We start from the raw sequence: 24,591 nt of genomic DNA, 5'->3' as shown, positions 1-24,591 counted from the left end.
CCCCGCCTGGTACTGATAAAGCTCATTCTACCAGATCTATGGCAACTTCTTCTGCTTTTTGGTCTAGGGTTTCACTGGATGATATCTGTGCAGCAGCGACCTGGGCAAGGTCACATACATTTATTTCTCATTATAAGTTGGATTTGATCTCTAGAGTGAGAGCATCCTTTGGCTCTGCGGTGCTCAGGAATATCCTTCCATGAGGGCCTCCCAGGAGTTTTGGTAGCTGGGGACTCTATCCCACAGGCTGCAGATAAATGAAGTTAACTACTTCAGATAAAGAAGTTATGTACTCAGCATAACGTTCCATCTGAGTAGTTATACTTCATTTTTTGCAACTGTCCCGCCCTCCTTCCCCTGAACCTGGTCTAGGTTAGCACTGTTATTGAGTTGCTGATAGTTTGGATAGTGGAAAACTCAATCTGAGGGAAGGTAGGAGATGTGAGGTATTATGGATAAGGGGAGGAGCTTGGTGCATATGTTTGGAAAAATGTTGCCGGCTCAGATCCGATATAGATCCGAATACCCACAGTTTGCAGAAAATGAAGTATAACTACTCAGATGGAACGTTATGGTGAGTGCATAACTTCTTTTTCTACATCACCCTAAACAAGTACTACCAAGCCTCCCTGTCAGACAATTTCATTGCATCCAAAGAGATTATAGATAAATCATTTCCATTTTCCTTTGCATCTTGTAAAATCAATGTTGTTTTAATGATATTATCACCTGTTTTATGTCCCCCTACAAAACCTGTTTGGTCATCTTTTACTATTTTCCCGTTTTTTAGTCAGTCTTTCTGCCAGTATCTGTATAAAACATTTATAATCATGATTTAATATGAATATGGGTCTATATGATACTGCATATATGGGATCCATCCCCTCTTTGTGTATCACAAATATAATGAACTATCTTTTAAGACTCCAGTGGAGTGTTCCCATTTATAACTTTTTTATGTAACCCTAGCTAAGTGCAATCATCACATCCTTGTTTAACCTCCAGAATTCCATATGGATTCCATCACTGCTAGGTGACATCTCCCTTAACATGAGTGTAAAAGCTCCTTCCAACTCCTCCCTGGTCATCCTTCCCGTCAGTGATTCTCCATCCATCTGCTCTATCCACCCCAAATCTGGTAGCTTCTACCTTTACTTCCCTCTCCCATCTTCCATGTGTAAGTTTTGAAAATATTTCCTAAATACCTCTAGAATTCCTTCCAGTTCTTCATAGTCCTGCTCCCTCCTGTTATCCTATAAATTATATCTGCCTTCTATTGCCACAGTCAGATTGTTAATGCCCTTGTTACTCTTGGTGTCTCACTGACAAACAGTTTTTCCACTGCAATCCATCTCTAAATTTTTTTCATCTTCCCATTCCTGCAACTTCTGTTTAATCTGCCTTTCTCTCTCTCAATTGGTTATTTCCCTTCCTTCTTTTCTTCTGCATTCCTACTAGTTCTACAAAAAGTATTTTCCTTATCGTGCCTCTCTTCTTCATGTTGTGCTTTACTTTTTCATGAACTTGACCTCTGATGTTTTTAACTTTGTCCCACCATCCCTCAATTACTGTATGCTGCATCATCTTCTTTCTGTATTAGCCTCTTCACCAATCCTTGCTCTACTTTCTTTTCCATAAAGTATGTCGGTACCATCCATTGCTATCCAGATTAAAAGGTTCCAGAAATCTAACTCTTGCCTTTAGTAGGGTGTGATCCGAAAGTGTCTTTTCCCTCTCTACCAAATATACATTCTCTCATGTCATATATCACTCTCCAAACTTGCCCAACTGTTTATGCCTGTGTGATAAAAAGGTACATGAATATTCTATTCAGTTCTTTCCTTTCCATCCTTATATCCACAAACTTCATGGTAGTCAATACTGCTTTATGTATTTACCTTCTCTACTTATTCTCTTCCTTTGCAGTTCCTTATTTACCTCCTCCCTATGAATTGTTAGGTTCCATTCTCCTATAGATATATAGAAATCTGAATTCTTGAAATCTGCCAAATTGTGTCAATAGCTTCCTCATTGTTTGGTAGAAGATACATTTCAAAAAATGTTATAACCATTAACTCATTCCTAGCTTTAATTACTCTCACTCATTCCTTACTAGCCTTCTTTTTCCCCCAGTTCTAGTGGCCATCCCTTTTTCTTCAGGAAAATCATTCCCTTCCTTTTCTTTGCCCCCATGTGGAGCTCGCTATCTCCTCGTATCCTTCCTTGCCCTCTTATCCTATACTGTTCATCAAATGTAAGATGCATTTCTTGCAGTGCTACAAAATGTACCCTCATATTCTTCATATATCCTAGTAGTCTGTCCTTCCTGTTCCTGACTCTGAGCCCATTCACATTCTGTGTCACTTTATCGAATGATCAGAAGTAGTTACTTCATTTGATCTGCAACCTGTGGGTGTCGGATCCGACCTCGGATCCGATCCGGCAGCTTTCCAAGATCCGAGCTCCTAGCTCCTCCCCCTACCCATAATCCCCTAGTACCAACCACATTACCTCAGATCGTTTTTTGCCACGGCTGTAGAAGCTTCCTTGTGAAGAGCTCCTGGCTGGGTGAGATCATTGCTGGTTTTAAACCAACTTTTTCAATCAAAGTTGTCGTTGTGTGTGTTAGTTCCCTTTTCTGCTTCTTGTGCTAGTTTTTGGTCCCTTTTCTGTTAAATTATTTACTAACTTATCTTCACTCCCCTCCCCCTCCTAGTGTTTGGGTGTGTGTGTGAATGATGTCTGAAGGGCCTAAGGCCATTTTTTCTAAATGTACTGAGTGTGGCCACAAGCTTTCTCCAGCTGATGGCCACACTCAGTGCGTTTTGTGCCTGGGGGCTGCCCATTTGTCAGAGGCCTGCCAGATCTGCGCGGCCTTTAACCCCCGGGCAGTTCGAGATAGGAAGAACAAGCTGATCCTGACGGGAAAGCTCTCCCAGGAGTCAGCTTCTTCTTCCTCTCCCGTTCGTGCTCCAGCTGCTTCGGCAGCTTCGGCACCGTCTATCCCCTTAGCTCTACCCGGGACTCAACCTCCCTCATCGGGTTTGAGCTCTGGGGAAACTACTGCCTCTTCCCTTAAAAAGAAGAGGCACAAGGATAAGGAAGGACATAAGTCCCACAAAAGGCGGGCCGAATCTCATCCTTTGGCTCCGCCAGCGAAACTGCTTAAGTCTCCCTCGAGGGTCTCCAGATCCCCCTCCTCTCGGCGCCGTTCGCCCTGTTTTTTGCCGTAGCCGGAGGAGGAAGATAGGTCTCCCTCGAGATTTTCGAGGCGACCCTTCCGGCCCGCCTCTACTACTTCATCTAGGTCGACCCGAAGCATCTCCGAAGCGGATATGGATCGGATGATGCGTCGGTTCTTACAGACCCAAATGCAGATGGGGATGCTCTTGCCTCCCCCCCCCTCTGGGGGGGAGTGCAGCCCCCATATTTGCCCCGATCACTCCTTCTCCGACTCGTTTTCGGGTCTCGGAGTCATCGGATCCAGGCCCTTTCAGACCCGGGGAATTGTCGGCGCCGATAGCGGTGGTCTCTTCGACGCCGACTATACCTTCGAGCTTGTCGGACCCGAGCTCTCGGGGCCGAGGGCTGAGCGTCGGATCCGAGGGAGTTGCTGTGTCTTTGGCGCTGTTGGCGTCGGAGCACACCTCTGCCTCTGCGCCGACTGCATCGGCTCCGACCCCGATCCCTTCCTCTGATCTGAGGAGATTGTTCTCAGAGGCTGGCAAGAGTGGCTCTCCTTTGGCTTTTGAGGTAGTGGAGAGGCTACTGTCGAGGTCCTCCAGATCCCCGACCCGGGCTTCGGATCCACCCGTACCCCCACTGTATGAGGGTCTGTCTTCCATCATCCATCCATCTGGACAGCCTGCCCAAGCCCTCCAGCTAGTTCCCGTGGAGGAACAACAATCCGTGGACGAGCCCTCTTCGGACAGTCCCACTGAGGAGGTCCCTCGGAAACATCGGTGCAAAAGGAGGCACCTGGACTCCCCCGAGTCCATTACCACAGACACAGACTTAGATGATACGGAGGGTTCCCCAAGGTCACCCCCTGAAGATGTCTCCTTTGGAGACATCATGGAAATGTTGCGTATCAGAGGGGGGTGGTCAGCCCAAAAGCCCTCCCTTGATGAGTCCGTGTTCCTGGAGGCCTTTGAGGCAGGCCCATCTACCTCCTGGGTGTCCCCTCCGGCTGACCCCCCTGGTGGACTTAATTACCACCAGGGCTTGGAAGGAGCCCGACACCGTGGAGCCAGTCCCTAGGCGCCCCGATAAAGTCCTCAGCCCACCCACAGATAGACCGTCTTGGGCCAAAGGAACTCCCGTTGATGCTAGGTTGGTGGCGGCGGCCACCAAGAACGAACTTTCGCAGGAGAGTTCTTCGGTTCACCCGCCGGATAAGGAATCTCGAGCGTTTGACCGGATTGGGAAGCGGATGTTTGCTTCAGCGACCTTTTCCATAAGGGCGCTGAACTATATGGCACATACCATTAGGCTACAGCAAGACTTGATTAAAGAATACGCTGCATCTCCCCCGGAGTCCATGTCGGTCCCAGACAAAAAGGTTTTTGAGACTCGGAATGGCCACTCTAAAATCCATCTCCAATATGTCTATGCGGCTTCTCTCCCATGCAACGGAGGGAGCTGCTAGAGCTAGCGGAGCCAGGGTCGTCTTGCGACGTCTCTCCTGGCTCCGTCTGTGCGACTTCACGGACCCCTTCAAGGCGTCCTTCGCGAATGCCCCTTTTGACGGTTCTGCCTTGTTTGGCAAAACTGTTCGCGACACGCTGGTCCAAAGCGAAAAGGACGGGAAGATGCTGTCTGCCGTCGGAGTCCGCTTCTCTAATCCCCAAAGATCCTTCTCCAGGAATCAGAGGGGACAAAAGAAGGTGTGGTTCCGTAAGTCTCAGCAATCCCATCCTGCTGCGGACCACTCGTCCTCTAGAGGAAGACAAGGTGGACGCCGGCCCAGAGGCAGAGGGGGGCCGCATAATTTCGGGTCTAGAGAACCTTTCTCGGACAGACCCGCGCAACAGCCCTAAGGGCTTGCCCGACTGTCCCTCTCTGGAGGCAGTCGGGGGGCGATTGTCGGAGCACCTGTCAAACTGGGAGTCCCTTACAACAGATCGATGGGTGCTCCGGATCATATCCAGAGGTTACTCCATTCCATTCATAAACCTTCCCCCCAAACCCAGACGTCTCCCCAATGTCCCACCCGATCAGAGAGAGGCAGCGGCTTTGGAGATTTCAGAGCTGCTAAGAAAAAGAGCCATCCAGCCCGTCCCCCCAGATCAGTCCAGATTGGGTTATTACTCCAGGTTCTTTTTGGTGCTAAAGAAAACGGGGGACCTCAGACCCATCTTAGACCTTTCTGCCCTGAACCTGTTCATACCCAAGGAAAAGTTCCGGATGGTCACTCTCCAATCAATTCTCCCCCTTCTGCGGGAGAACGACTGGATGTGCTCGTTAGACCTCAAGGATGCGTATTACCACATATTAATGGACAAACAATCCAGGAGGTTCCTCTGCTTCCTGCTCGGAGCCAGTCATTATCAATTCAGGGTTCTTCCATTCGGCCTCACCTCAGCCCCCAGAGTGTTCACCAAGGTCATGGCAGTGGTTGCAGCCCACCTGAGACTCCAGGGCATTCAGGTCTTCCCTTACCTAGACGACTGGCTCCTAACCGCGACCAACAGGCATCAGCTCTGTGTGGTGAGAGATTATGCTCTGTCTCTGGCCCACAACCTAGGCATCTCAGTGAACGAGCAGAAATCCTGCCTGCGCCCCACTCAAGCCCTAGAATTCATAGGGGCCAGGTTAGATACACGAATCTCCAGAGTTGTTCTAACGTCAGTCAGGCTGAACAGCTTGTCTTTTCAGGTGTTAGCCCCTCTTCGGAGCCCTGCTCCTCCAACGGAGTTGGTCCTGAGGGCACTGGGGTCTATGTCAGCAGCGATCGGTCTCTCTTCATGCCCGTCTGCGAATGCGCATATTACAATGGACCCTTCAAGTCCAATGGTCCCTGTCGATCCACCCGTTATGCACGCCAATACCCCTGAGCAGGGTGTGCAGGGACTCCCTTCTGTGGTGGTTACAGGCACAGGAACTCAGAGAAGGGAGGCCCTTTGTGATTCCCCCGGTCAAAGCCACGTTGACCACGGACGCTTCTTGCCTCGGGTGGGGGGGCATTGTTCAGGCAGATCTGTTCAAGGCACGTGGACTTCCCTAGAGACCGCATTGCATATCAACGTCCTAGAGATGAGGGCGGTGCTTTTGGCGTTGCAAGCTCTCCACGACCTCCTTCTCCTAGGAACTATTGCAATCCAGACGGACAATATGTCAGTAGTCTGGTATATAAACAAACAAGGAGAGACCAGATCTTATCCCCAGTGTCGAGAAGCCATGAGAGTGTGGGAATGGGCGATTTCCACCAACCGCTTTCTGATAGCAACGCACATTCCGGGACAGTCCAACATATTAGCGGACAAGCTAAGTCGAGTGTTCCTCACTCCATACGAGTGGTCTCTGAATCCGTCTGTTGCGAAGCAGATCTTCCACAAATGGGGTCAGCCTCGCTGCGACCTTTTCGCTTCTCCTTTAAACACAAAATGCAGCGAGTACTTCGCGATAATTCCCCCCAGAGGGGAGACCCCCAGAGACGCTCTAGTCCATGCTTGGCCTTCCGGACTCCTTTATGCTTACCCCCCCCTCCCACTAATGATGAAATTCATCCAGAAAGCCTGTCGGTTGGGGAGCAGAGTTATCCTCATAGCCCCATTCTGGCCTCGACAGATCTGGTTCCCCTTTCTGCGGTCTCACAGTGTGGCTCCCCCATGGATTCTGGATCCCAGTCCAGACCTAATCTCGCACCCAGCAAGATGCCATACCCCAAACCTGGTCAATCTCAAACTTGCTGCTTGGTTGATCCAGTTCCATTAATGGCTAGGACTCCCGGTATCTCATCCCCCGTTAAGGCCATTCTGGTGGCGGCTCATAAACCATCTACCAGAAAAATTTACAACAGTAAATGGAAACGTTTTTCCATCTGGGCCAAAGATAAAGAATTGGACCCATTTACTGTCCCTATTCCGACTATTCTGGACTTCCTTTCCCTGCTCTTTAGACAGGGAGCAAGTGCCTCCACAGTCAAGGTGCAGTTGGCGGCCATCTCCCATTTTCACGTGGGGGACGGCATAGGATCCTTAGCATCTACAAAGTTGTGCAAAACCTTCTTAAGAGGTGTTTTTCTTTTGAAACCACCTGTCAAGACTGTGGTTACCCCGTGGGATCTCACTCTGGTCTTACAAGCCTTAACGAGACCACCTTTCGAGCCTGCGGCCTCGGTTCCATTGAAGTTCTTATCTTGGAAAACGGCTTTCTTAGTGGCTATTACTTCAGCCAAGAGGGTTTCAGAATTACAAGCTCTGTGTATCAAACCTCCGTACCTTATCTTTCACAAAGATAGTGTCCCTCAAGACTAATCCGTCTTTCTTGCCTAAGGTGGCTACAGAATCAAACATTAATCAATCAATAAATCTTCCTGTATTTTTCCCAAATTTTCACAACAAAGGCGAATACACGTTGCACAAATTGGATGTACACAGACAACTGCGTTTTTACTTGCACAGGACTAGAGAGTTTCGCAAGTCGGACCAGTTGTTTGTTTCTTATGCAAAGTCAGCCATGGGCAAGGCAATTGCTAAAGTGACTGTAGCAAATTGGATCTGTCAGTGTATTATGCTGGGATACACTTCATCTGGGAAGCCAGCTCCGGTTGGCGTCCGTGCTCATTCCACAAGATCTGTAGCTACCTCAACAGCCTTTTGGTCTAGGGTTCCAGTAGACGATATTTGTTCAGCAGCTACCTGGTCCTCATCTCATACGTTCATTTCTCATTATAAACTGGATATGATTTCCAGGAGTAGGGCTTCTTTGGCTCAGGTGCTTCGGAATATCCTTCCGTAAGGACCACCCAGGTTCTTGTAGGTTAGCTGGGGACTCTGTCCCACAGGTTGCAGATCAAATGAAGTAACTACTTCAGATAAAGAAGTTATGTACTCACCATAACGTTCCATCTGAGTAGATACTTCATTTGTCTGCAACCGACCCCCCCTGCCATCCCCCGAACCTCGGAAAATTTTCTGATCATTCGGAGTTGGTTTCTGTCTCGAGTTGGTGAGGCAAAAAAAACGATCTGAGGTAATGTGGTTGGTACTAGGGGATTATGGGTAGGGGGAGGAGCTAGGAGCTCGGATCTTGGAGCTTGGAAAGCTGCTGGATTGGATCCGAGGTCGGATCCGACACCCACAGGTTGCAGACAAACGAAGTATCTACTCAAATGGAACGTTATGGTGAGTACATAACTTCTTTTTTCATACTTTCTTCCTCATGGCAAGCTATTTCTCCCACTTTCTTACTAATCCTTTCAATGTTCACATCCCCAATCTACTTCTTTCTACTTTTAATCCTTCATATTTCCTTCTTCTTAACTCATAGACTTAATAAATCCTCTCCCCACTCTTATGTAACTATGTACAAAATAATGCGACTCAACTGCTGCAGCTGCTGTACATAAGGACAGCATATAGCTTGCTGCTCTCTCCCTTCCTCTGCCATTGTTATGACAGCACTGTAGTTTGCTAAGTGATCCTTGCAGCCTCCACTCAAACTACCTTGATATCAAGAGCTACATGAATGCGGCCCTTTCCTCATTATTTTTCATCAACAAAATCTTGTGCCCTCCTTTTCTTTGTCATCTCTTCATGCTTGTTTCTCCTTTCCTCAGTTTCTTTTGCACACTTAAAATGTAGCCTAGATAATTATGCCCATCCTACTTGGTTCCTGCACTCATCTTGTCAAACTGCCCCCCCCCCCCCATTCAAATCTCTCCTCTCCATCCGCTCTTTGTGTATCACAAATGTAATGGACTCTCTTCTAGACTCCAGTGGAGTGTTAAAGTTTATAACGCCATTAAATAACCTTAACTATGTACAAAATAAACAATACGATTCAACTCCTGCAGTTGCTGTACTTAAGGACAGCATATAGCTTGCTGCTCTCTCCCTTCCTCTGCCATTATTATGACAGCACCGTAGTTTGTTAAGGGATCCTTGCAGCCTCCACCCAAACTACCTTGCTATCAACAGCTACATGAATGCAGCCCTTTCCTCATTGTTTTTCCTCAACAAAATGTTGTGGCCTCCTTTCCTTTGTCATCTCTTCATGCTTGTTTCTCCTTTCCTCAATTTTATTTGCACACTTAAAATGTAGCGTAGATAATTATGCCCATCCTACTTGGTTCCTCCACTCATCTTGCCAAACTGCCCTCCCTCCCATTCAAATCTCTTCTCCTTTGATACTCAAAAAAGGGCTAAGCCAACTTTTGCTCTCTTTATTCAACAGTTTTTGCTACAGGAGGCTCTTCCAGCAAGCCAAGACATAATCCCAAGCACATATTCGCTTGCCATGCTAAAGTTATTGTAGACTTGCCTCATACTTTGTTCACCTTAACTTGATCCCTTCTCCAAGAACACATTACTGACTGCTCAAATGACTTGCAAAGAGAGCTTACATCTTTCTACCTATCTCATATTGATAAATTCTACATGCTAAAACTATACTATTGGAATGTATGTCCTCAGAATCATTGCCCCTGTTCTCATTGAAGAGATACAGTGTCACTAATTCCTCCCATTCTCAAGAGTCAGTTAACACTACCACCTTTCACATACTATGCCCACATAACAACACAGTGCAGAAATCTGTAGTTTTCCCCTCATATCTCTTTTAGCAGAGTCAAACACAACCATTTAGCCCCTGCTACAATTCACAATTTTGAAGTTAGAATGGAACAAGAGAAAGGGAGAATAATACATTTAAAAGAAAATCAGGTCTTCTGTATATCAGATTAGTAAAGCCCCCTCCTCTTCCCCATTACATCCATGTAAAAGGAAAAACGCAGTACATGTTACATACAATCCACTACTAATCTAGTTAAATTAAATCACACAGTTCAGTTTACATAGGGTATTGCCCACCAACAAATATCAGGGGAGATATTTCAGTTTAGGACACACCATCTTTGAGGGTGGATCATGTTATGTCATACTAGGGTGTATATTATGTTATTGAACTTTTAAAAGTTCAAACGTCATATGGTTGACACCATATGGTCGAACATTTAGAAGTTCAAATGTTTCAACAGAGATCTCTGTACAGTACGGAATGGGAAGATTTCCCTTTCCTGCACTGTAGTGCGATCTCGGAGTTGGTATATTTAAAGAGCGGGGGGATGCAGGGGGGCTTGCTCCCCTGCTTGAAACGGTCAGGTAGTTTTTTTTCTGTTTAATTTTTTTTTTTAGCTTTTCGAACTTTTAAAAGTTCGATCATATGGCTTCAACCATATGACGTTTGAACTTTTAAAAGTTCAATAACGTAATATACACCCGTCATACTATACCATGTGCCAGTCACAGTCATGTGATGATTCTGCCCACTTAAAGGAGTGGATTTATTGTTGGAAAACGTTTTTGCTACTGGACTGCAAATTTAATGCATATTTACTGGTCAGCAGCACTGTGTACCCAGCACAGTCATTTGATGAATATGTGTTTCTCTGTGGTTACGTTTTACTCATCTCTCACTATGCGAGGAAAAGAAAGACATAAATAAAATAACTATAGTCTAGACTTGGCTAACATGTTCTATACAGCTACTATGCATGATTTGCTGATTAAAAGTCCATACTTCTGATCTGTTCCTGATTTAGGTTCAGCCTATGAATTTCAAGCTGAGAAGTAGTGTCAACTAGTGTCACGGTTTAATTTCTTGAAGTCTTTTGGATTTCTAATACCATGACGGGAATGGACTTCATTCTTAAGTCAAAATATGATTAAAGTTAATGAAATTAGTATTGTTTCAATCTTTGATACTAGCCAAAAGTGCTCTTCGCAGCACCCAAAATGTGCCCCGAATTGACTCCTTTTGCAATTCGTATGGAGTTGCATGTATCAGTAGCATATCTAAATATGACTGTAAATTATTTTTTATGAGACTCATTGCTCCTACTGGTATTGCAACTGTCCGGGTGTTCTTCCTCCACATTGCCCTCATTTCTGACTGCAAATCCTGGTGTTTTATGACTTTGTCTCTCTCTCTCTGTACGTAAGACACTGTAATCACTTGGTTTAGCAATTTCAATGAACAATGCTACTTTTGTCTTCTTTTTGTAGACCATCGTATCTGGTTTTCTCGCATCTGTTTTTTTTAACTGTATGTAATGCATGTTCATGTGATATAAACTTAATTTTCTATAATGCTTTGCGGCTTATGTTTCCACTGTTTCTCAGTTACTTAAATATTGAAATGTTTGCACAATCCCCTATGTAACAGTCTTGCTACATTATTATGCCTTTCAATATATAGGCCTTCTGCCATTAGTATATCATACCCAGTAATAAGATGTGCAACTGCTTCCAATTCTGTTTTACAAAACCTGCATTTATCTATTTCTCCAATATGTTCATTGGACTTTGTAAACCAATGTGCATATAGTCCACTATCCTGAGCTGCAAATATTAGCCTTTCGTTGTTTGGTTGAAATTAACCCTTCCTTAACCATTCCTATGTCAGATCCTGATTGACATGAGGTTGTTTCTGGAATATTCTGTACTTGTAAGTATACTTATGCCTTTTTCACATTTCTTGCCTTCTCATGTGATCATTCACCTTATATTCCTTATTTTTTTTTTTTGGCACATTCAGTTGCTGCCTGATTTTTGTCTCCTCCTGGTTTGATTTCCATTCCTGCTTGACACATATGCTTCTGTTTAAACTAAGAAGGGAAGTTATCTTAGTCTTGTTCTCTTTATGTTTTAAAACTTTCACTATGCTTGGATCTTGTAAAGTCAGCAGCTATGTATACAGTCCTACGATTGCAGATCTATACATATAATCAGTTTTGAGGAGGCCCATATTTCCTTCAGAAAGGGGAATATATAATCTTGGTATACACAGATTTTTGTAAATCATTTGATAAGCATGAAGCATTTTTCTTGTTTTCCTGTCCAACTGAGCCGATACTTTTTGAGACCAGTCACTCACCCCAAAACTGCAAGTTAGATCAGGAAGAACATATTGGTTTATAGCTTAGACTTTGTTCCTAGGTGTCAGAGCTATTTTCAGTATTAATTTTAGTCTTCTAAAATATTCCTGTTTTACTCAATTACAGAATTACAATCTCAGTAGTTCAATTGTTGATGGAAAAAGATACTATACTATCATTGTATATAACTGTATATGCTATACTATACTATATACTCTGTCAGCATCAATTCCAGTGTATAGTTTATACATCATCGGAAGGCAACTTATTGGTCCATAGTTTTTAGGATATCTTGCAGTTTCACTCTCAAGGAGGAGTATCATTTTTCCTGCTGTTAACCATGTTGGTGTATTTTTGAGGTTTGCATATAAATAATTCTTACACAAGGCTAAGTATTCAGTGTAAAGATGTTAATACTTTTAGCAAGACATTAGGCACTTTATCTGGGCCTGGGGGTTTCTAGTTAGGAGCTTTTCTTGATTTTGTTTCAATTTCTCTCCTTTTACTTCATCCCATTTCATATCCTGTACATTTGAACTTGTTAATGTTTCTTTTACCTCTTCTATCCATTCAGTATATTTGTTATGTTCTACAGGATCTTTATAAATATTTCTCCACAATGTGTCTATTTCTTTTTTTTTTTTTGGTGGTGTTTCTATTCCTTTTACTTCCCAGTTCTGTATAAAATATTTTGGGGTCATCAATGAATTGCTTATTTTGTGCTTTTCCTTTATATTCATTTTGAAGACTGGCAGAGATGGGTGAAAGCTACCAGCCTAGTCAAATAGAACGTTATACATAATTCTATCATTTGTAAATATGAATGTGAATCACAGGCTTGTTGTCTTAAATGTAAATAAATACTGTTACATGTGGAACTGGAAATAAATGTGACAACAGTGCACTCTACTGATCAAAGTAAAGCATGTGGTGACCCTTTCAAGTAGACAGTGGTGCCGAAAAGTCTAGATGAAGAAATTCTTTCTGTTTTAACCAAGAGTTCAATTGCTAGATTTAAACATGCAAATGTATTTTTATTGCTCTGTTCCTGACCAGCTGCAAGATAACAAAAGGGAGATGTTAAGAATGTAAATGCAGTTAATGTGTAGCCTGGAAACTCCAGGAAAGTGTAAAAGAGATGATGCAATGTTTGTCAGAACTGCAATAGCAATTTAAACAGAGAGAACCAGAGAGTATTAAGCATTTTTGTGTGGACATCCAACTCAGCACTGCCTTATGCTCTCTTTATGTAAGTAGTATGTTAGAACTGTGTTTTCTCCTAGAAGTAGCTAGGAATTAGAAAAGATTAGACTTGGTGTTTTTCTGTGATGTCAGAACTGTACTACTGATTTATTTTAAGTATTTCTGTGTGATCTCTGAACTTTTGACTAGCACTGTATAGTAGAAAGTAATGTCTTGTGGTTTTAATTTGTTTGTGTCTTTCGGCTTTTTCCGGTTAGGAGTCGCCACAGCGGAACTCCGGTCCGCTAATGATTGGTAGTGGATTTTTACGTACCGGGTTACCAGCCCTGATGCACAACCTTCAACGAAGGCACGCCCCATTCACGTATGCCTCCACACAGAAGACGCTCTAGCTGAGAATCGAACGGGACAACGTCTTGCTATGAGGCGACAATGCTACCGCAGCACCACCACCGCAGTTAATTATTTATTATTAAATATTTTAAAACCTTTCAACTGTGGCTAGTTTGTGTAGAGATAGTTTAAGCTCTAGAGTACATTGCATACTTATAGAGTTTACTGTCCAGGTCACTCCAAATAAGCTTTGACTGTTTAGTCACATCTACCAATTGGATAATAATATTGCACAGTAATAATTGGACACCCTTTTAAGGGCCTTTGAGTAGCTGATAAGTATTAGCTGTGTGGTGCCAAATGGTACTACCATATAGTCTGGGTAAAAGGGGCATAGCTGGAGAACCTGTGCCAGCCTTCCCCAGAAGTGTCTGTGTGATTGTGTAAACTCTTATTTCAGTGTGTGTGTGTGTGTCAGTTACTTGGGCAGGGACACGAAGCACTGGTTGGACAGAGAGGGTGCTGGAGATTTTAGCTTGCCCACTAGGCTGAGATCTGGACCCTATAGCTATGCCAGTAGGGAATCTTATTGGGGACCTGGGGAGCAAGGGAGCGACCAGCCCCGGACTGACTGTGATCTCTTTGTGCTCTTAAGGGAAATTGCACTTTCTGTTTGTATTTGTTATCCTTTCCTCTCATATGAGATGCCCTCTCTGGTGTAAGTGGTGAGGATTGAGGCTCCCTGATTGCTGGGCCAGAGCACGGGCGTTGCATATTAATTGGTGGTGGTGGTTGGGATAACCACCTCACATATTAATTGGTGGTAGTGGTTGGGATATCCACCTCACATATTAATTGTTTGGCAGCGGTGTGGTAGAGTGAATCCTGTAGCTTGTGAGTGAGCTTTGAAGGTGTTTTTGTACTCTAAAACAGCCATGCAGTGAATACTCGGAGTTCAGATCACAATTGTTTTATTTCTTTTGTTAGCTTACTTAGTCAAGGTGAGCAGGCAGCATGTCAGCAGAAGAGTATGGAAAGCTGACAAGGAGCCATCTGGCGGAGATGTGCCAGGCTAGGGGACTGGTGCATGAAAACCTGACTAAGGCAGACCTGATTGCAGCCTTGGTTACAGCTGAATCAGAAAACAGCAACCAGGAGGACAATCAGACTGGCAGTGGAGATATAATTCCCTCAGAGAATGGACAGCTCAACCTTTCTGCAGTGGACTTAAAAATCCAGCTGGAGCTAAAGAGACTCGAGTTGGAGGCCAGGCGTGTGGAATTAGAAGCAAATGAGAGACTGCAACGTTTGCAGGCTGAGGAGCATAAGAAACTGTTAAGTCTACAAGCTGAGGAACAAGAAAAGCAGAGGCAGCATGAGAAGGAGATGCTGACTCTTCGCCAGAGTCATAGAGGTAATGGGGAAGGGAGTAACTGGATCCCAGAAGCACAAAAGGTCAGTAAATTTCTTCCGCAGTTTAAAGAGGGTTATAATTTTGATAGTTTCATTCATATGTTTGAGAGGGTATATAAACAGTGTAAAGTTGACCAAAGGCTCTGGGTACGGTTCCTGACCCCCTTACTCCATGATAAAGCTGTAACTGCATTATCTCAAATGCCTGTCATTGCATGATGTTCTTTGTGTTTCACTGTTGCAGTCATCACATTTGGGTTATCTGCTTGCAGTAGCCCTCAGTCGGCTTGATTAACAAAGTCTTGGGTCCTGCGTCGATTGCTGTCCCTTCTTCCGTGACGTCAGATCGTCAGGGGTATAAAACATGCAGCCGATGCCATTATGTCAGTCTTTCTTGCCGTGTGGTGCCCGAAGCAGTTCGCAAGTGTCGGTCGGCCGACTCCTGAAATTTTCGTTTTCGAGTTTCAGAACCGAAGTCTTCAACTAAAAGCTAAGTACCCCGTTGGGGAAACTTTTTCTTGCTCTAAACCGATGTCAGTAAAAGTAAATAATTGCATTACTTGTGGAAAGCAAATACCTCATAAAGATTTTCATTCGTACTCTACTCCTTGCCTAGGCCCTGACCACGACGTACCTCTCTGTCGCTTTTGTGCCTTATTTAAACCACAAACTGTCCGTCATCGGTATATTTTCGATTCTAAATATTTTGGTGCTCAGTTCAATTGTCCTGATATGTCTTCGGTAAGCCATCCAACTCTGACATTCTGAAAAAACGCAAAGATAAAGACAGAAACAGGCCGCCTAGGTCCAAAGCTGCCGACGACACTTCTCCTAAACCAGTTGCCAGTTCGCCGGTACTCAGTGAGGCGCGTTTGCAGCCGCTGATACCCGCTACTTCAGATTCGCAGGCCTCTACTGAGACTCATTCGGAGTCCGATATGCTGTGAGATACTTCATCTGTGGGACCTGTGGATGTCTCTACCTTGGATGGGTCTGGAGCTGCTGTGCAGGCACGGGCTTCTGAGGGTGTATTCAGGCCTACTGACTTGCGTATTAAACTGATGCCATCTTCTTCTTCAAGGCCTAAAACTCAAACCATGCCTAGAAAACTGACACCCAGACCGCATGGTCAGGCCTCTATGCCTAAAAAAAAATGATAAGAATGGCTGAAGACCTTATTACTTCAATCAGGGGAAGCCAGCCTTCCCCCTCTAAGAGACCTAGGACTGAGTTTGCTTATGATACTTCTGACCAGGATTCTGAATTTTCTGTTTCCTCTGATGACCAGGATTTACCCTTATCTATCTGAGGATTCTGATGCTGAGGACTTTATTCCATCTGCTCCCCCCCTCCCCCCCAGAGAATTTCTCTTTTGGTGAAACCTTGCATACTCTCAGGGAGCATTTTCATTGGGAAAGTCAGGATTTATCTGATTCTAAAAAGAGGCTTAGGGGTTTCTTACTCCTGCACCAGCACAGGCCTTTAGCCATACCTCCTGTACTAGACATTGTTGATGATGCCTTTTCGGAATCTAGCTTGGCCCCTGACTCTTTACCTCCTGCTCCCAGAAAACCTGATAGATATAACAGGATCCCTGACTCTCACAAGTTCCTTTTTAAAAATCCTACTACGGATCCTGAGAACATTTCACAGGGACCCAAGGGCATTAAAGCTACTACTGCCAAAAATCCTACCCCTATGATAGAGAATCCAGGGCGCTGGATAGATGGGGTAAGAAGGTATACACTTCTGCAACTTTGACCATTTGGGCCTTAAACTGACAGTTTCATATGTTAAAGTATCAGCAGCATATTATTGGATTGCTTAAACAGAAAATGATGTTGATTCCTGATTGTGCTGAAAATAAGGATTTACAGGATTTACTGCATTCAGCTGAACAAGTTGGAAAACATACTTTGCAATGTGGTTTTGATTCACTAGAGGCATCTTGCAGGGCTGCAGTAACTGGGTCTGTACTGAGAAGCATGCTTGGCTTAAGGAGCAATCCTTGCCAGATCATGTTAAAGCAAAATTACTGGATGCTCTCTTAAACTAGGACCACCTGTTTGGCAACAAGGCAGAAGAAGTTCTTAAAAAGATGGAGGAAAAAGCTAAATCTAAGCAAACTGTTAAAGATTTTTTACAAGTACAACCCCCAAGGTTTAGTAGGCATTGGCCTTCCAAGAATTGGTCCTTTCCTGCCTCTTCCAGACCTTCTCAGTCCAAATCCAGATCCAGCAGAGCTCCCAGGCTTCAGTCCCAGGGTACACACAGGATTAAGCAGTGGGGGGCCTCCACTTCCAAATCTGGGAGTAATAAAACTCCCCCCTATGGTAAACTGCCTCAATGACTTCTTTTTAAAACTTCCAAGCACTTCTAAACTGACTGCCCCTTTGGGGGGAAAGATTGCTCTTCATTCAAAGAACTGGGAACTCATTACCCATGACAAATGGGTTTTAAATATAGTGTCCCAGGGATACATATTTCACTTCCACCCATTACCAACACCAAGCAGGTGGCCAGATCTACCCCCAAATCAGTGGGCAGAGGCCCAAAAGCAAGTACTTTCTCTCTCAAGCATGGGGGCTATTCATTTGGTACCAGAAGTGGAAAAGGGACAAGGTTTCTACTCGAGACTTTTCCTGGTACCCAGAAAGGACAATTCATGGCGTCCTATCCCGGACCTGTCTACTCCAAACACCTTTTTGGTGATTCCAAAATTCAAGATGCTGACTCTTCACCAGTTGCTCCCTATGCTAGGCATAGATGCCTGGTTGGCAACACTAGATTTAAAGGAAGCATACCTTTACATCCCAATCAGGGAATCTTGCAGAAGATACCTACGCTTCAAAGCATGATACACTCACTATCGGTTCTCTGCACTGCCCTTTGGCTTATCTACTGCACCCAGGGTATTCACAAAGTGCCTAGCTCCAGTCATTGCATTTTGCAGGCAAAGAAATATTCAAATATACCCATACCTGGATGATTGTCTAATTCAGGCAGAAAGCCAGGAATACTTTTGAATCATTTGGCCTTTGTACAAAGGGTGCTAACTTATCTGGGGTACACCATAAACGAAAATAAATCACACCTGGTAACGTGTCAACAAATTATATTCCTGGGTGCAAGCTTGAATACAACTTCCCAGATGGCTTTCCTCATGCCAGAGAAACAAATTTATTTGACAACCTACTTCAAACAAGTGGCCACAAAAACCCTGCTAGCTGCAAGGCAAATACTACAAGCATTAGGGTTCATGGCCTCCTGCATTCTTCTAATTCCATATGCAAGACTGCATATGGGGAAACTACAATGGTATCTAAAACGCCTATGGTGTCAACATTCACAGGATCTAGAAGCAATGATTCCTATCATACCTTGCCTATGCCGAGAGTTCCTTTGGTGGGCAGAGGCCTGCCACCAAAACAAGGGACTACCATTCACACTACCCCCTGCCGCCCAAACCCTAACAGACGTATCAGAGTATGCATGGGGGGCTCACCTGGTAGGGAAGTGCATTCAGGGCAAATGGAACTCAAGTCAAATGCACCTGCATGTCAATCAAAAAGAAATGTTAGCTGTACAGAATGCTCTGACAGCCTTCAAGGACCACATTCATCCAGGACAATTAATGGTAAAGACGGACAACACCACTGTTATGTGGTACATAAACAAGCAGGGCAGTACACATTCTTACCCCCTCTGCAGACTAGCCATGGCATTGTGGAACACAACCCTGAGCTACCAAGTGCATCTACAAGATCAATTACTGCCAAGAAAACTAAACACACTGGCAGACGAACTAAGCACAAACCTCATGGACCCACATGAGTGGAAACTGGAACCAAGGATTTTTAACATGTTGACAAGCAAACGGGGGAGATCAGATATAGACCTGTTTGCCTCCCCGCAGAACTATCAATTGGACAAATTTTGCACAAGGACTCCCCACAACCAAGTTGGAAAGTGGATGCTATGTCCTTCAGCTGGAAAAAACTATCAGTTTATGCCTTTCCTCCTCTGCCTCTGCTCTCCAAAGTACTACTAAAGCTCAAACAAGACAAACCAAGGACAATTTTGATTGCACCAGACTGGCGATGCCAACACTGGTACCCCCTCTTGCGCAGTGTGTCCTGTCGGCCCCATGGCACCTGCCTCAGACTCCTGCCCTATTGTCTCAGCAGGAGAACCAGATTCTGCACCCTCAGCTTCACACACTGACCCTAGTAGCCTGGCTAATTACCTAATCTCTCCTTTACCATCCCTCAGTAAACCAGAGATGGATATCATTTTAGAGGCAAGGAGGCCTAGTACTAGAAAATCTTATGCTGAAAAATGGAAAAGATTCTGTGCCTGGAACCAATCTCAAGGGATGAGCACAACAGTGCCCAATTTACCTCAGATTTTACAATACTTAACTGAGATGCTTCACAAGGGCCTGTCTTTCTCCTCCATCAAAATCCACACCTCAGCTATTTCATCTTATTATAACACAGAACCTCCCCTCTTCTCAAGCAGTTCCTCAGAAGGACCAAAAATTTACGACCACCCAGGAGAACTCCAACCCCAGCCTGGGACCTTAACTTTGTATTGGAGAAACTCACTCTTCCTTCTTTCGAGCCAGCTGCTACTGCAGACTTAAAATTCCTTTCTTGGAAAACAGCTTTCCTTTTAGCAATCACTTCAGTAAGAAGGGTATCTGAATTACAAGCCCTTATGGCAGTGGAGCCTTTTATCATCTTTCTTGCAGACAGGGTGTCCCTCAGGACCAATCCCTCCTTCATGCCCAAGGTGGTATCCAGTGTGGCCCTTAATCAGTCCATTCATTTGTCAACCTTCTTTCCTAATCCACAGAACAAAAGGAATGGATACTGCACTCCTTAGATGTGCACAGACAACTTAGATTCTACTTGGACAGGACTAAACCTCAAAGGAAATCTGAACAACTGCTGGTGGCATTTGCTGCAGGGCCAGAAGGGAAGGCTATTTCAAAGCAAATAATTTCCAAATGGATAGGTCATTGCATTCATTTCTGCTACAAGCACCATGGAAAACCTGTCCCACAGGGGATCAGACCCCACTCAGCCAGGGCTGCATCTACCTCTACAGCCTTACTCAGAGGTATCCCTACCAGGGACATCCTAGAAGCTGCTACCTGGAGCTCTGTACATACTTTCAGCAAGCATTACCATCTGCCAATTTTCTCTAAATCCAGAGCTGGCTTTGCCACTGCTGTCTTGCAGGGCCTTATAGCTGGTCCTAACACTATCTAAATTCCTCCTCCCATCCTTAGCTTTGGGAATCTACCCAAATGTGATGACTGCAACAGTGAAACATGAGGAACATAGTACAGTTGTGTACACTAACCATAAATGTAGATGTTCGAGTGTATTCACTGTTGCAGTCCTGGGTACCATCCCTCCAGCCCCCTGACTTCTTTTGGCTATACCTCTACTCTCCTTTACTATGCTCAAAAAGCTTTTTGGTGTATTTGCTTTTTTGTTGGAGGTATATCCTTGTTTATTTATAGATTTAATTGCTTCCCATTAGGGGGGCACCTGACATCTGGGGCAAGAAAAACTGACGTAATGGCGTCAGCTATATGTTTTATACCCCTGACGACCTGACATCTCGGAAGAAGGGACAACAACCAACGCAGGACCCAAGACTTTGTTAATCAGGCCGACTGAGGGCAACTGCAAGCAGATAACCCAAATGTGATGACTGCAACAGTGAATACACTCGAACATCTACATTTATGGTAAGTGTACACAACTGTACTTTTTGATTATACTGCTGTAAAGAAATATCTTTTAGAACTGTTTAAGCTAACACTTGAAACATGTAGGAAAAAGTTTTGTGAGCATAGACGCAAGGCAGATGAAAGTGTATGTGAATATGTTGCTGAATTGAGCACTTATTCCCATAGGTGGGTGAGTGGATGTCAGGTCACCACTTCTGAAGGGCTGGCAGACCTTTTGGTGAGGGAAAAAGCCCTTAACACTTTGCCTGAGGACATGAGGATCTGGGTAGCTGATAGATAATGTGCTAATTCAGATTTGTTGGGGAAGAAGGGAGACCTATACCTGTCAAGCAGGGCAGCCCTGCACAGGAAGGGGACCCCCAGTACTGCTCATGGGTCTAAAGGAACCCATGGTGGGCAGCACAGACTGCCACAGCAGAATCTGCAGGGGAAGCCACTAGTCCAGGTACACATCCAGGACCTAGGGTTAAATGTTTTGAATGCAACCAGTGAGGCCATGTGGCATACAGATGTCCACGGAGGCAAGGTGGGGAACAAAAGGTGAGGGAGCCAGTAAGTGGGAAAGACAAAATGCCAAAAGTAGATTTTCTTGAGACAACAGGGCTACTAAACTACCATCCTGCAGATGTCCTGAGAGGGAAGGATTTGGATGAGGCAGTACCATGTACTTATGCAGTTACACGTGGTCTGGTAGCCGTGGGGAGACCCAGACAGACTGCATACTTGCAGCCAGAACTGGTGAGGTGGTTACTTCAGGGAGGAAGCTATGCAGTAGCAGTGGGACTGAATGTGAGCCACAGCTGCTTGTGGGTACTGATGGTCCCTTGGACAGAGTGACTGCAAAGGTAGAGGTGAGTAGTAGTACCCAGGCTGACAATGAGGCACCACTGTCAGAGGATGCCAGACTTCCTGTGGAAGGGGAGCTGGGAAGGGTTACAAGGAGAGAGTTGAGATAGGTTCAGCTCTCAGACCCTACATTGCAAGGCCTGAGGCAGGTAGCTAGGGAGGCACCTGATTCTCAAGGAAAGGGGGAATCTGTATACTGGGACAAAGGGTTACTATACAGAGAGTGGACCCCTGAGGGAGGGCTAGAAGGTGAGAGAGTACAGCAGTTGGTAGTGCCTAGAGCCTACCGTCTGGCACTTCTAGCCATAGCCCATGATATTCCCTTTGCAGGTCATATGGGCATATAATGTACTAAGAGGCGTATTATGCAGAACTGCTATTGGCCTGGAATTTCCAGAGATGTAATAGGGTACTGCAGGACCTATGAGCAGTGCCAAAAGGTACGCAAGGTAGGAGACAAGGTGAGAGCTCCTTTGATGCCTTTGCCTGTGATTGAGGAGCCATTTCAGAGGGTAGCTATGGGTATTGTGGGTCCTCTGAGTACCCCAATTTCCACAGGGAAAAGGTATATCCTAGGGGTAGTGGATTATGCTACATTATACCCTGAAGCAGTGGCTTTGTCCTCCATTGAGGCAGAGAAGGTGGCAAATGCTTTGTTAGAGATTTCCAGCAGAGTAGGTTTCCCAAAATAAATACTGTCTGACAGAGGTGCCAACTTTATATCAGACCAGCTGGCTTGTCTGCAGAAGGCCTGTGGGGTGAAGCACATGAAGGCCACCCCCTACCATCCCCAGACTAATGGTCTTGTTGAGAGGTTAAACTCTACAATCAAGTCCATGCTACGGGCATTTGCAGATCAGTTTAAGAGGGAGTGGGACAAATATTTTCCCCATCTGTTTGCTTACAGAGAAGTTCCCCAGGAATCCACAGGTTTTTCACCCTTTGAGTTGCTGTATGGGCATAGTGTGAGGGGACCTTTAGATTTAATTTGAGATGAGTGAGAAGGTGAGTGCGAGTCTCACAAGGAGTCTGTTGTTGCATATGTCCTAAACCTCAGGACAAGGCTTAGAGAACTCATGGGCTTGGCCCAAGAGAACCTGGCAGAAGCCCAACAACAGAAAAAGGTGGGGTATGACTGGCATGCTTGAGCTAGAGAATATGTTGTGGGGCAGCAGGTAATGGTTCTCATTCCTGTCAGACACAACAAACTGCAAGCAGCTTGGGAGGGACTCTACAAGGTGGTAAGAAAGGTAAGTGATGTTAACTACATGGTGGAACTGCTAGGCAGACGGCAGGGGCACGAATTATACCATATTGACATGATGAAACCTTACCATGATAGGAAGGCCCTTGTGTTGAGCATTTGCAGTGGATTGCAGGAGTCTGGGGGAGATCTGGGGACTGATCTCAGTGAGGCTCGGGCTGACACCTCAGTGGAAGGGGTAGCAATGTCCCAGCAGCTATCCCCTATTCAGGTTCAAGAATTCCGAGCAGTGTTGCAGGAATTTGGGGACATGTTCACTGGGAAACCAGGGTGTGCCCGCCTAGTGCAGCACCAGGTGGATACAGGACCCCAAAGGCCTATTAGGCAGGCCCCTTATAGGGTGCCTGAGAGACTCAAACAAACTCTGAGGGAGGAGGTACAGGAGATGTTGGAACTAGGGTGATTCAAGATTCCAGCAGTCCCTGGGCCTCCCCAGTGGTGCTCGTGCCAAAGAAGGATGGCAGCACCAGGTTCTGTGTGGACTACAGGAAATTAAATAGTCACACAGAGTCGGATGCTTACCCCTTGCCTAGGAGAGATAAGGCCCTAGAGCAACTGGGTGGGGCTAAGTATCTTACAACTATTGATCTTACCAAGGGTTACTGGCAGGTGCCCTTGACTCCCAGTGCTAGAGAGAAGTCAGCCTTTGTGACTCCTTTTGGCTTGTATGAGTTCACAAAGATGCCCTTTGGGATGAAGAATGCCCTAGCAACTTTCCAGAGGCTGGTAGATTCCATCCTAGTAGGAGCAGGAGGGTTTGCCCTTGCTTACCTAGATGATATTGCCATCTACAACCATTCCTGACCAGAGCACCTTCAGCATGTCAGGGAGGTGCTGGGCAGACTACAGAGGGCAGGGTTGACCATTACGCCAAGCAAATGTCAGGTGGGTATGGCAGAGGTCTTATACATAGGACATAGAGTGGGAAGTGGTATGATAAGGTCAGAACCTGCCAAAGTGGAAGCCATTCAGGCATGGCCTGCACCTGTTACCAAAAAGCAGGTGAGGTCATTTTTAGGGACAGCAGGGTACTACAGAAAGTTTATCCCCACTTATACTACCATAGCTGCTCCCCTCATAGACCTGACCAGGAAGAACAGGCCAGATAAGGTAGTGTGGACCCCAGCATGTGAGCAGGCATTGCAGAAGCTTAAAGGAGCTTTGGGAGGACCCCTGTGTTAGCCAGTCCAGATTACAGCAAAGAATTTGTTGTGCAGGTGGATGCTTCAAACCATGGGGTGGGGGCTCTACTTAGCCAGATTTCTTCAGAGGTGGAAGAGCACCCAGTGCTTTATCTCAGTCGTAGGCTCCAACCTAGTGAGGAATGCTATGCAGCTGTAGAAAAGGAATGTTTAGCCATAGTGTGGGCACTGCAGAAACTTCAGCCTTATCTGTATGGAAGGAAATTCACTGTTATGACAGATCACAACCCTCTAACATGGTTAAACAGAGCCAGTCAGCAAAATGCCAAGTTGCTAAGATGGAGTCTGGGGTTGCAAGCGTATGATATGTCAGTGCAGCACCGCAGTGGGAGTAGCAATGCCAATGCAGATGGGCTCTCAAGACAGGGAATAGGGTAGGTGTACTTAGATAGACCTAACCCTCTCAAGCGGCGTTTCTCAAGGGTCACTTGAAAAACTAGCTTGAGTTCTCCGGGGGGGGGGG

The sequence above is a fragment of the Protopterus annectens genome, chromosome 13.part0, assembly GCF_019279795.1.
Source record: "Protopterus annectens isolate FY-2018-M chromosome 13.part0, PAN1.0, whole genome shotgun sequence".
NCBI classification, from domain to species: Eukaryota; Metazoa; Chordata; order Ceratodontiformes; family Protopteridae; genus Protopterus; species Protopterus annectens.
This window is presented reverse-complemented; position numbering follows the sequence as displayed.